The sequence below is a fragment of the Pinus tabuliformis genome, chromosome 7 (assembly GCF_031772625.1).
Source record: "Pinus tabuliformis cultivar Carrire ecotype Pingquan chromosome 7, CPIR1, whole genome shotgun sequence".
NCBI classification, from domain to species: domain Eukaryota; kingdom Viridiplantae; phylum Streptophyta; class Pinopsida; order Pinales; family Pinaceae; genus Pinus; species Pinus tabuliformis.
This window is the reverse complement of record NC_142293.1, coordinates 155545992-155560635: the sequence shown is the minus strand read 5'-3', so window position 1 is coordinate 155560635 and position 14644 is coordinate 155545992. Positions and strand designations below refer to the sequence as shown.

General features: G+C 38.4%; 1 pseudogene; it reads left to right on the top strand.

Moving 5' to 3' along the window:
• The first annotated feature begins 2175 nt into the window (after positions 1–2175).
• LOC149246326 (cyclic phosphodiesterase pseudogene) lies at positions 2176–2745 on the top strand (annotated as a pseudogene).
• The last annotated feature ends 11899 nt before the right edge of the window (positions 2746–14644 follow it).

The window sequence follows — 14644 nt, the reverse complement described above, 5'->3', positions numbered from 1 at the left end:
AACAAACTCAATCTAGAAAGGTAGAATTAAATCCTAACTTTCATGTTTTTAATTAATTTAATTATTTGAACTTAGAATTGTTTTTAATGTGAGAGTGAGGCTAACATTCCCCCCCTCAATGATAAGTCCAAATTAAGAACCAAGAACCATCTTCCAAGTTTTGATGCTAAAATTGTTGATCCTCAAAAAACATTTTCTTGAACAAACTGCCAAAGCTGGATGCTAAAGAAACTGTAATATGAAGAAACCATGAATCAACTGCATGTCTGATTCATCTCTAAATGTTGCTTGACAACTCCATCACATGCCAAGCTTCAAAAGGATCCAACTATCCTTTGCTTGAAATCAACATACTGTGTCCGCTGACAAAATATTATGAATGCCCATTGGTGTATCTGCTGATGATGATCGCGCACTGGCTGATGACGTTGAAAAACAACTCACTATTGCTTTTGTTGTATTTGAAAGTTGCTCACTACTGAACCTGTTGTTGATCACCCACTCACGAATTTGTTGATGCTCACTCTGTGATGAAAATTCCCATTGGTTTCTTTGTTGATGTTTTCGAGACTTTCAGTCTGACAACCAGTGTCAATTTCATTGACACTTTCCCCCCTTCATCAGTTGAAAGGAGAGACAATATTCTTCAAATTATTTATGAACTCCCCCCCTTCAGGTGTAGGAGTGGTTCACTGGTGTACTCCCCCATTCAACTGCACGAGAGTACCATCTTAATTTTTACTCTTGGATGCCATATGTGTGAGTGAATTCGATTGTAAAACTTATACAATCTTCTGACTGTGGATGACCATTCCGTGGAATCAATCCATGAATAATCAATCTTCAAACTACTTGATTTTTGTTGTTTGTTACATTGTGTTGATGAATGATTTGACTTGCCACAATGGTGACAAGGATGGAGATCAAGACACTGATCTTCCAGATGATTGGTTCCTTGACAATGAAGGCATTATGGTTTGACTGCAACTTCAGTTTTTGTGTATTTCTGGTTGGCTTCAACTTTCTTAGAACTAGCTGATGTGATTTGTGTAAGAAACCTTGAACTGACAAAATTAATGGCCTTGAATAATTTGGGATATGTAAGTTGGCGTCATCTTTGACATATCCTAAGCCTCGTCGATTTCTGTTACTTTGGATTTCTTCCCATGGCTTGATGATTGGTTTGGAAGAAACTTGAACTGGATCAGGGACCACTTCAATACTTGAAGTTGGTTGAAAGACTTGGAAGTTTCATTCTATTGCAACTCATCTCTTTGTAGTTGCGAATCCATTTGAAGAAACTCAATCATTTCATGTGCATGTTGAAGGTGCACTTGAATATCAGCAAGACTGGTTTTGCTAATGTTCACCATGTTGCTAGTTGATGATAAAATAAAATTTTTAAGAATTTGGGATAGTTGAATGTGTGTTTCCATGTTATCTTGCTTACTTTGAATTCAAGCTTGCTTGTACTATTGCTTATTGTTGATGCTTTAAACACTTGCTTGCTTTCACGCTCACTTGATGATTATCACTTTTCTTGAATGCTTCACTGACACTTTGTACTTTCATGAATGTACTCATGGAAGAAAATTTTAGTCAAGCTCCCTATAGTTCCCCGCAATGACACCAATGTCCACATCAACTTGCATTATCTTTTTAATATGAGACACAGGAAATCGAGTATCTAGTTTTTTCTTCATGGTAGACTTATGCTTCACCAGATTGAAGTGATTATGCTAAAGAAAGATGCTTTGCATCTCCAATCATCTAAGCGGCATATGATTTAGATGACAAACCCTGAGGGAATCAAAAAACCCACGCATCAATACAAAAGAACCAGGGTTTCAAGTTCTTTTAGACTTACAGTGACTTGAAAATATCGAAACCACAACTAATTCCCCACACCGAAGAAAACCCCACCGAAGCCAAGGTTCTATCATAACAACAAAAATTCCTCAATAATTTTGAATGGCCTTGCCTAAAACACAATCAAACCTTCAGCAGAGAGAGCCAGACCACATGCTTTCCACACAAACTTGAGATTTACAAATCAGGTTCTCGACAACCAAATTTGAGCCCAAAAATCCCCAAATGTAGAATAAAACTCGACAAAGTCGGATCTAAGCCCTAAAACAACCATAGATGCAACGATGTAAACAGGAATAGGTAGGGATGTACTCTGTGTGGGCAATGCCACCACCTGAGCATAGAGAGGAATTTGTTAAGCTGATGAATTAGCTCAAGAGCGAATTCAGAGGGTCCTCGTTTGAATGCCATGTGACCATAGTCGGCATCCAGAGGTTGACAAAATCCCAGGCCTGCGCAAATTTGGAAGCTGCATGCAGGGCCGTGGCACCTTACACTTGCCGCCTTAACCAAGTGGCCTATGACACCCACTTCTACTAGTGCATTTATGTTCTTGTCTAGCCAACAACGGAGGTTATGTAGATGAATGTGCTGGCCAAGAATTGTTTTGGCTTATCTGCAAACCCTCTCAAGTTTTACATGCCGCATATGAGTCTTGTGTATGGGGATTTTCCTGACGACGAGAAGGAGAAGGCCAAGGTTAAGGGATAGGCTAAATTCGATGACCTTATCCGCAACATGGAATTCTAGGTCTCCAGCTTGTGCTTGTAGTTGACAGATACTAAAGATAATTCTCTCACCTGATGGCATAAGGTGGCAGAATGTGATCTTAAAGTCCGCTCTGATACCACATGCAGAAAACTAATAAACAAATAATACACACTCACACTCATAAAATGAATATCAAACATATAGAAAAACCAGACATGATGGAATAGGCCACATCCTTACAACATTCCTCACATTCTCATTATTAATCAATCCAATCCAATATACAAAGAATGATAATAGTATAAATAAATACATGAGGAAGTTGGTCTCGAGATAGTATGTCTATCTTGGACACTATGGTTGAGAAAATATCTCAACAACACACTAATCTAGGAGCCTAACTAGTTAGAAAGAATCTCTCAACCGACTAAGCCTAAACTGACTCCTAACCATGAGGAGCAAACTCAATCTAGAAAGGTAGGATTAAATCCTAACTTTCATGTTTTTAATTAATTTAATTATTTGGACTTAGAATTGTTTTTAATGTGAGAGTGAGGCTAACATTGCATGCATGGTGTCATCAATTATGGGAAGTGTATGGTACTTATACAATGGAGCTTCATTCCACATGACTGGCGACAAAGAGTTATTCAAGGACCTGGAGGAGAAAGATCTCCATATTCATATCCAGATGGGTGATGACAGGAAGTATAGTGTTACTGGATTGGGCATTATTACTTTTCAAAGGGAGCATAGGGCTCCACTCACCTTGAAGAATGTTATATATGTGCCCTGGTTCAAGAAGAACTTCATATTCATTTCCATGCTTGAGGTTAGAGTCTATGATGTGATCTTTTTGAAAGGAAAGGGATTCCTTTGACACATAGCCACGGGTCAAGTAAAGAAGATAAGGATTCCGGTGAAGAATCTCTATAAGCTAGAGCTAGAGGAGTGTGCTACTTTGAGCACAAAAGTAGAAAGGGTGCAGATCGAAGATGTTGGCAAGTTGTGGCACAGGCGATTAGGCCACATGCATCATGGGGCTTTGAAGATATTTCATTAGATCTCTACCGGTCTTTCGAAAGGTATGCTTAAGCAAGTTGATACATGAAATGGGTGTAATTTGGAAAAATACACAAAGTCTTCCTTTCACGATAGAGACAGTCAAGCAGATGCTATTCTAGAGTGAGTCCATTCAGATGTGTGTGGACCATTATGGAAAACATCCTCATCCAAACATAGGCATTATGTTATATTTGTTGATGACTATTCTCATAAATGATGGATATTTTTCATGTAGAAAAAGGATCAAACTTTCACAAAGTTTTGTGAGTTTAAAACATTGATGGAGAAATATTTGGGCAAGAAGGTTAAAGCTCTATGGAGTGATAATGATGGTGAGTATATCTCAAAATAGTTTAAGAACTTTTGTGCAATAGAAGGGATTAAATGGGAGTTGACAACACCCCATAATCCTCAGCAAGATGTGGTGGCTGAGAGGAAGAACATAAGAATAGTAGGGGCATCGAGGGTGATGTTGAATGATTAGGTTCTAACACTAGACTTGTGGGCCAAGGGATGCAACAAAATGATTTATGTTCAAAACTGTAGCCCACATCAGATACTTGAGATGAAGACACTAGAGGAGGCTTCTTCTAATAAGAGGCTAGATGTTGGTCAGTTTAGGATTTTTGGGTCATTGGTATATTGCCATGTGACCAAATATGCACAAAAGAAGCTTGAGATGACAACGAAGTTGGGTATATTTTTGGGGTACACTAATACACATCACAACTATCGAGTGTACTTGGTTATCAATAGGATGACATTGGTTCACAGGGATGTCAGATTCAATGAAGAGAAGGCCATCTGAGTTTACCTTGAGAGGGAACTTGAGCTACATGTGGATGAGGAGCTTTTAGCTACTAAGGTTGAGGAGCCTCAGATTGATGTGGAGCAACCACATGCAGAGGATCTAGGAGTGGAGACATCCACTCATGCAGATTCTTCCAGAGAGGTAAGAAAGCACACCAGAGAGGCTGACATATTTTTGGATGATGCCTGAGAGAATGTGGGAGCACCCACTTCGCAGTGTAGACATAGGAGGTCACCTAAGAGGTACACTAGATACATGGATCTTATGGGCGAATGTGTTGTGACAGAGCCATCTTCCTTTAAGGAAGCAATGCAACAACTAGTTTGTATTGATGCCATGGTGGAGAGGTATGACTCCATAGTTCGTAACAGTATTTAGGATGTGGTCCCAAGACCGGAGGACAAGTCAGTGGTGAGCTCCCATTGGCTTTACAAGGTAAAGAAAGTTGCAGATGGTAGTGTAGAGAAACATAAGGCTATATTTGTGGCTTGTGGCTTTTCACAAGTAGAGGGTATTTACTATGATGAGACCTTTGCTCTTATTGCAAGGTACTTTTCGATCAGATCTATATTGGCACTATCAATATAAATGGGTTGGAAGATACATCAAATGGATGTAAAGACAACCTTCCTTAATGGCATGATCGAGTAAGAGGTGTACGTAGAGCAACTTGAAGGTTTTGAGACCTTCAACTATGAGTCGCATGCATGTCAGCTCAAGAGAGATTTGTATGGGTTGAAGCAAGCACCTCGTGCTTGGTACACTAGGATAGATAACTACTTCACTAGGTTGGGATTCATGAAGAGTGAAGCAAATGTGAACCTGTACTGCATAGTGGTGGAAGTTAAACTGTTGATCATTGTACTTTAGGTTGATGCTCATACTGACATGTGATGATCAGCTGATCAAATATTGCAAAGAGGGCTTTGCAAGAGTGTTTTAGATGAAGGACATGGGGCTTATACATTAATTTCTTAGCATGGAGGTATGGGAAGGCTATGGGGACTTGTTTGTGTCTCAAGACAAGTATGCCAACGAGATACTTAGGAGTTTCAGCATGGAGAGTAGCAAACCCATGGAGACTCCTCTAGCAGGTACCTGGAGGAAGGAAGATGTTACTTCAGGGGAGGTAGTGGAAGCTATTGTTTACAGGCAACTTGTGGGTTTACTTATGTACTTGGTGAACATACGACTAGATATGTGTTATGCAGTTAACCAACTTAGTCAAGCGATGGTTAGGGCTACCAATTTGTATTGGAATGTGATAAATCATGTGTTAAGATACCTCAAGGGCACTTCTCAGTATGGATTATTGTACATATGGACAAAGGGAGTGAAGCTTCAAGGCTTCACAAATGCATATTGGGCAGGGAGTCCATTCGACAAGAATAGTACATCAAGAGGGATCTTTAGTATTGGGTCAACGGTAGTTTCTTGGTATAGTAGGAAACAAAGATCGGTTGCACTCAGTTTGACATAGGCGAGTACATGGCTACGAGTCAGGCAGCATGTGAGGCCATCTGGATGAGGAAGATTGTGGTTGGTTTGTTTGGTTAGTAGATGGATCCAACAATGATTTACTACGATAATCAGAGTTGTATCAAACTCTCTAAAAATCCATTTTTTCTTGATCGGTCCAAGCATATTGATATCTGATATCATTATCTCAGAGATTTTGTATCGAGGTGGATTATGTTGTTAGAGTACATTCTGACGGAGGAGAAACATGCTGAAATTTTGACAAAGGCATTTCCTTTCTTGTTGAGAGGGAGTGTTGAGAAATGGAAACAAAAAATTTCAGTTTAATTTGTCCTTAAATTAAACTGAGAATTAAAATCGAATTATATTATCATATCAACTTGTAAATATTTAATTAAGTTTAATTAACTTAATTAGCTTAGTAATTTCGAGTTGGAAGTATTTTTTATAGTCGTGTATTTGTTCTCCCTAAGTTTTATGGTTCGAGTATGAGTTTAAATTGAGTTGGAAATTAGATCACTTAGTTTACTAAGTTCAATTAAATTAGTTCCAAACTGTTTGTGGAACTAATAGAGATTTAACAGTCAGTTGGTGCACTAGTTCATCCACAAATGTCACTCTAGTTAACTGAAGATTCTCTCATCAGAAACTCATGCATGTCAATTCTGAGAAAGACCCGTTTGAGATAAGACTGCAAGGACAATGTACTATTAGTTGTATTATTTACTAAATTGTAAATATCATGCATGCATCAGAGATTGATCCTATTTTTGTTTTGCGCAGTTTTGGAAGCATGAATTCCCTTTAAATATGGGATAGTCATCCTAGGAATTATGCAAGGAAATAGGGGCTTGGAGAGATGCATAATTAGCTATGTGTTGGCCAAGAGCTAGCTTGTGAGCTGAGAGAGTTGAGCATACTTGTATGGAATTTTTCTAGTGAGAACAAGCTTTGTATCTTCACTCATATTTATGATATATGCAATACAGATAGTGAGGTTTTGAGCAGTGCCTTTATCCATATAAATATTGTGTTATGTTCCATTGATTTATCTTATTCTTGTTTTCATCGATCTATTGGCTTCCATGGGTTGAAAATAGAAGTAGATTCTTGTCCTATGCTTGAGAACATTGTATGAGCTTATGAATCTACAAGATTTTCTACACCCATGCATGCCAAATCTAGGAAGGAAAATACACATGCAAGTCATTACCTTCAATGAACAATGTTGTAGCTGCTTGATCTTGTCTTTCCCTGATTGATATTTTCCTCCTCTTTCCTTCTTTTCATTTCTTGCTCCAATGCCCAAGTGCTCCAAGAAGACTCTAAGTATCCAAGAGTATGAGAGAGACAGAGAGGAAGTAATGAGAGAGCTCTAATCTGTTATTGAATCTTAGTTTTGTTGTGCTGATTTCAATTACAAATTATAAACACATTCTTGTCCATTGCTTCCTATGCATAGGTTTCCTTACGTTGTTTGTGTATGTAAACAAGTAAATTTCATCAAGTTTAATATGACACTCATGAGAAAAAATGCATAAAAAAACAATGTTGAACAACAACAACAAAAAGTATAGCAAACCATCAATTCAACACTTAACACAGTGTTTTGATGAAGTTGTTCACCCCTCCTGGGCTACATCTCCTTCATCCAGCTTCCATTGCTTGGGCATTTGTATTAGCTCAATATGGAAAAAATTGTTTTTTACAAATCTCCACTACTCCTGATACCTATTCCAATGTGTTCATAATGTTGAAATTAGCTAGTAACACCTTTTCCTGAGCTCAATTTGGTCGAAAAATGCTCTACTTATGGCTCAAACATTCTTTCCCTAGAAATACTCCAAATTTGGAACTCCAGTTAAGACCACCAATTCTGGGGGCAGTTTCGAAAATAGCGGAGTCTGCCAAAATCCGCCAAGTTAAATTGCATGTAACTGAAGGATTAATTAATGCTAAGTGCAGATTAACTAGTGGTTTAATGGAGGATTAGCGAATAATTAACGTGTGGTTAGGATGACCATTTCCATAATCGCTAGAGGTTTATATGGAGGTCACATGTTGCATTAACTGTTTTGGTTTGTTAGTGCTGGTCGTTGGTTCAACTGACCATAACCTTTAACCTTAACCGTCAGAGTAATGCATTCACATGGTTTGCGCTAACCGTCGGTGTCATAGTTTTATGTTGCAGCCACCAGAGTATTAACCATTTGGTGTTAACTGTTGGCGCATTAACATGGGGAGGGTTTGCCTGTGGGTTGGTCCCCTGTTAACTGCCAACCCTTAACATATTACATTTCAAATATGTATGGTGAACTATAGGGGTAAGCAACATGCGGTAGCAGAGATGGTAGAGAGTCTTGGTCATGTAGCGGAGGTCGTGGGGTTGAACCCCGATGCCTCCACAAAAATGTTTCCATTGTGCCAAGTGTTGAAAATAGCAACAAGAAATGCTAAAAATAAAAGTGCTAAGAATAGCACTGCTATAAATAGCAGTTTGGGTACCAGTGTTGGATTGAGCAACAGGGAATGAAAAATGGTAGTTCTAAAAATAACATTTCTATTTTTAGTAGTTCAAGATGGGTTCCAATTTTAGCTAGTCCCTGGACTAAAATAGGAAGTAAAATTCGAATTTGAACTTAGCAGTTGTTTGAAAATAAATTAGTTAATTCACCATGAGTTAATTAGTTGTGAAAAATCAAACATGAAGTCTATGTGAGGACATGCAACAGTTTTTCTATTAATTAAGGAATTTATCCACCAGTTAAAGAGATAAGGATGAGTTCTAATTTGAGTAGTAATTAGTTGGCTTAGTTAACTGAGTCAATTCCAGTTAGATTGATTTAAACAATTTGTTTAAATTAATGTGAGTTCAGTTAGTTAATGCATGCTTGCATATAACTATTGCACTTCAAATAGCTGAATATTCTCTCATGAATAACTCATGCATGTCAATTTAGACAGAGACCCAATTGAGGTCAAAGGAGGGACAGTGTACTATTAGTTGGATGGATTTTTCCTATAAAGTAAGCTCATCCATGGAGAAGGAATCATCTCCTTCAGGATTGCACAATTGGATCAAAGGTTAGTGATTGTGTGAAGAGGCCAATTCACACATGTGGCTTCACTAGATCCCAAGAAAAATTGCGTAAAGAAATAGGAGGGTTGGAGGGTAGAGGAGAAGGTTTGAGAGAGGCCTTTGACTGTATATGAGCAGTATTGTTTGATTACAAAGAGAATGGGAAAGCATTTGAGCTATTTCTTTTTGTAACTTGGACAAGATTTCCATCTGTATGATAATACAGAGTTGGGGTTTTAGGCTGGTGCTTTCCCCTGGCTATATCTTCTGTGTTATGTGTGATTGATTTCTTCTTGTCAGTTATATGTGTTCTTATTGATGTTGCTCAATTCGATTAAGCTTTCACATAATTGTTTGTAGAAGTATATCAAGTATTTTTCTTTAATATATTGCATAATATGTTGATCTATAGTAGGAATTTCTACACAAAGCCCGTTCCTTTGGGGAGGAACATGTGGTGGCCTCCGGGCTTGCCACTTGTCCCCTCCTCATTGGTCCAGCTGTAAACCAATCACAATATGCCATGTCACTACCTCCCATCAATAAATAATACTCTGACACTCGGTGAGCTCTGATTGGTTCATTGAGAAAAGTTGACCTTCACTAGTCACTTGCCACGTCAATAGTACAGACTGCTAACTATGCAATGACTAGGCATTTTTTTGAAAAATTTTACCTATTTAGCAAAGCGAGCAGAACTCAATAACTTCCTTATATGAACTCGGTTTTTTAGTGAAATGAGTTGTGTTAGGATCACTTTTTCGAGATGGACGAGGTCATTTAGGTTTCAAGCCATTCTGAGAAATTTGATTTTTGAGCTAAATACTAAGCACCTAATCATTCCTCCCCACTAGAAGCCTTTTTGACCCCAAAAGATGCTATCAATTGTTCAGAAGGTCAGGGTACAACTCCCTCACCTTCTCGATTTGCAACATTTTGGCTTGAGAAATATTTTTTCCCTTAAGTCCCACTCTAAGGTATTCAACATCCCCTCTTTTCAAGGTCCTGGTTCTTCTGTCAAGTATGAGATCCTGGTGAAATTCATCAAGATATTATGGTGATAAAAAATCTATTGATGGCAGTTGAACATTCTCTCCTTGATCATCAATCAAAGGAGGCTCAAAAAATCTCAAATTCTCAACATTAACAACATAGTATATTTGCATATAAGGAGGTAAATCAAGATTAAATGCATTGTTACCAATCTTTTCCATAATTGTAAAAGGACCATAATGGATTGGATTAATCTTTTTACCTTCCCCTTGAAGTATCTCTTTGCTAATATATAACCAAACTTCATCTACAAAATGAATTTTGTGATCAACCCAGTGTTTGTCATGCCTTGCCTTGTAGTTTCTTTGGCTTTTCTCAAGCTGTTCCTATGTTGTATGATGCATCAACTAAATTTGCTCTATGAAATTCCTTGCCTTATCGATGTCATTGTGACCATCGATGGTGGCAACTTTCTCAAATATGATGTCCAATGGAAATTTTGGCAAGTACCAAAAACATGCCTCAAATGGTGATGTGTTTGTGGAGGAATGCTTTCCGCTATTGTATGAATGTTGTATGTAATGCAATTGTTCATCCCACAACTTGGGATGTTTGTTGCAATATCCTCTTAGAAGATGAATGATTTTTCTCTTGACAACCTCAAGTTTTCCATCTCATTGCATATGAAAGGTTGCACTCTTCTTCAACTTTGTGTCCATCATGTCCCAAAAATTTGACCAAAAATTCCCAACAAATCAAGAATCTTGATCACTTACAATAGAAGTAGGAAGAAAAAAATGAACCCAAATGTTTTGGAAGAAAATACGAGTTTTTTGTTTAGATGTAGTTTTCTTTTTACATGGTGTTGATATGCACATTTTGTTGAACCTGTCTACAACTACATACAAGCAATCATAACCTTTTCTAAAAAATGGACGACCTCCTACAAATTCCATTGAGATACTCCCCCATGGATGTGAAAATACCAGAAGTGGAGTGTATAATCTAAGTTTCCTATTGCTAGGTTTACTTATGACACACAAAGAACATCCTCTTATGAAATGAGAAACGTTAGCAAACATGCATAGCCAATAACAATACCTTTGGAGATTCACTATTATTTTGCCTACACTAAAGTGTCCAAAAATAAATGAAGTGTGTGTCTCCCTTATGATATTGTTTCTTTCTCCCTATGGAACATAACTTGCCCAAGTGATACAACAAACTTTTATGTACATCATAATCCAACTCTTCAATTTGGTTTCCTTGACTCAAGCTTGCATACACATCTCGAAAGTCATTATCATATGCATATTGATCATGAAAAAAATAATTATGGTTGAGTATAATAGATGAATTTACAATAGGCCTTGAAAGCATATCAGCTACCTTATTGTAGATTCCCTTTTTGTACCTAATAACCAAATGAAATTGTTGTAGAAAACCTATCCATCTAAAATGTCATGGCTTCTACAACTTTGATTGTGACTCCAAGTACCGCAATGGTTGATGGTCGATATGGATAATGGTCTCCTTCCCCATCAAGTATTTTTTCCATTTTTTGACACTTTTTACCAATGCGCAAAGTTCTTTGTCATAAGTGGGATAGTTAGTTACAACTCCATTAAAAATTTCATAATGAAATGAAGCGGGCTTACCATGCTACATAAGAACTTCTCCCATGGCATAATCATTGGCATATGTTTGAATCTCAAATGGTTGTCTAATATCCACAAGAGCCAATACCGGTGTGTTGGCTTGAGGGGGCCTGATCGAGGTTAAGTGTTAGTTAGCCAAACGAATCCCTACACTACTGGCCCTTTCGGCATCATCTCACGAAGCACGGACTGAAGTCTCACCCAAAGAAGTATTGGGGGATGCTAGAACCAAGTTTCTGGACCCTTGATATGGTTGTGATGTTGGTTTATTCCAACTATACCTGCCTTCGCGTAGGTGGCTTCACACTCTTTTCTATCCTTCAGTACCTTCACAAAGTGTTACAATTGGCTTTCGCGCAGCCCTAACCATGGGTTGTAGTCCTTTCGCATTGCTAAAGAAATGATCTATGCTATCTCTCAAACTAGGTTAAGTATCTTACTTATCTTATTAGAAGATCTTAGTTAGCTTCATGTAAACAGATATTCCTACTTGTGTTCACTTAACCAATATATTTATATACATTTGTGCATCATATATACATTAGAAGTGAAATTCATACCCAATATAACAGATGCATCAACATGAAATAAATACACAGAATGATAGAAAACTTCTCTTTATTAATGATTCCCAACGATTGCACACTCGACTCGCCCTGCACACTCAGTTGTAGGGGTACGCGCACTTAGCTCTGGTCTACTAGGCCTCTATGCACTCAGCTACAAACCCTCTACCTATAGTACAACCCAAAACTTAGACATACACTTCAAAGCTCTCTTGCATACATCTTCATTGCTTAGACCTTGTTGATTATTCTACTTACTACTTAGAACTTAGCTCTATTTATAAAATCCCATGGTCTGCGGACCATGGGTACATCTTCTATAGTCGACATTACATTATCAAAATAAGGGCAGACAACCATATGACTCTTTAACAACTATGTGCTCCGTGCCCACAAAATGAGGAGTCTTTACATTGAAATTACAAAATTGGACCAAAATTTGGGCTCTAAGCCCCAAAACTACCCTTGGGGGTGTTACAGGGAAAAGTGTCTATTTAGAACTGCTCTATCCCACTAAGGTGTGACAGCTGCCTTAGAAACAAACAGAGAAAAGCTACTTTTCTTTTTCCTTTATGAATTATAGATAGAGAGGAACAGAGTGACCAACCTCTGTCTTGTGCCAATCTCCTGATTTGGTCCCTCTCTTCTTTGATAGTCCTCAGCTACTTGCTCCCTTGCACGCCCAGCTTCACAAAGTACCTGTAAGATCACAGAAGCATGGCACTATACAAAGACATGGATCTATAATCATAAACAATCTAGGGTTAGATTTAAATTGACCATACAAATGTAACAAGCATCAATGACACAAAAGCATGGATGAAAACTCAAATAGCTTTTATTGATAAACAAGAAAAGAGCCAAGAGGAGTTACAACCGGTTGTTCTGACCCAGCATCAACCTCCCAGCAAAGAAGCCCCTCTTAACCTCAAACAAAGCTTAGATCACCCAACAATTTGATGTTTGTCTCAGGAAACCAACAGCAATTCCTTACAATATGCAAAATTCCAGCCTCTGGATCTCTGGGATGAGGGATCCATATATAGATATCTGTAAGGGGGATGAGTTAGCTTGTGATTTGATTGGTGTCTTCTCTCTAATAGTTCTTGCTTCCACTTGGAGACTGAGGGCCTCTTACTCATCCTTGGTCAAATTCAGTGAGGCAAGTGTCACAGGAGAAGATTCTGGAAGCTTCCATTGCCTCTCCACCTCGCTGAATGACACTGCCATTTGTCATTTCTCGCCCATCGCATCCCATAGAAGGGACTTTTGAAATGAAACGCACCCTCATAGTGTATTTGGGTGAGATGCAACGCACTTAGCCAGTGGAGCAGCTGCAATGATCCTGTTTTGACCAATTCTGAGCAGTTTCTCATGGAGAACTTCTGGGAGAAGCTGTAATCTGTTGACCTTGTTCCTTTAGGGATTAGAACAACACTTTTAGGGACTTAGGAGTCCTTGGTTTATGGACATTTCATGCTTGGGGTTGTAGGGCCCAAACATGTCTATAACAGTTGCCCCCTAAAGTATGAGGCCGTTAATCTTTTAGTGTTGGGTGAAATGCTTTATTATGAGGATCCGAAGTTCTTTCAATGCTGGGAGGAGACCTGTAATAAGATACAATACAATACATTATCTTCATACTATTTTCATGATCTAGCTGAGGCGAGCATTCCCATGCTCAGCTTTATAAATTCATTTTCATGTACATAGGACAGACAATCGTCTGAGTGTAGACTGATGATTCTGATAGAGCCATCATCCTTTTGAGTGGATGATTATCTGTGCAGCAATGATGTACATTTAATGTCTTTATTTCCCTGAATATATATCGCATCCCGGATGGATAAAACTAGATCTGGGGTCTTCAATCTCGTCCGATCTTCACTCAAAGTATAAGTCGATCTATGTGAGAAATGTTCTGAAGTCGAACATGGAAAGACATCGCTCGATTACCAGTCAATGATGTAAACTATTAACAAGCGCGAGAGGAATCACCGATAATGATAATGACCCTCAAGGTACTACAGTACAATTCACGTGGTGTGAATAAAGGACTTGGTGTCGAACACCACACAAAATCTTCCGGTCGAAGGCCATTGATGTAAACTTGTCGCCAGAAGTGAGAAACTTGCCATTGAGGCATGCAAGCTTCAAAGTACTAAATGGGGTGTTCCTAGATCAACTTCTTGGATAATGAGCTGATGTCGACAAGAAGTGATCTGTCACAGGAGGGCCTTAATGAATCCCACATCAATGACACGGAACGGAGAAAATGATTTTAATGGAGGTGAAAACGATCTGGTGATATAAGGTTCAGGGTGGCGGTCATGAAAGGATGGAGTATAATGTATGGTAGTGGGTGAGACACAGGTGGACTCTCTGAATGACTTCTCTTGAACATATCGGTGAC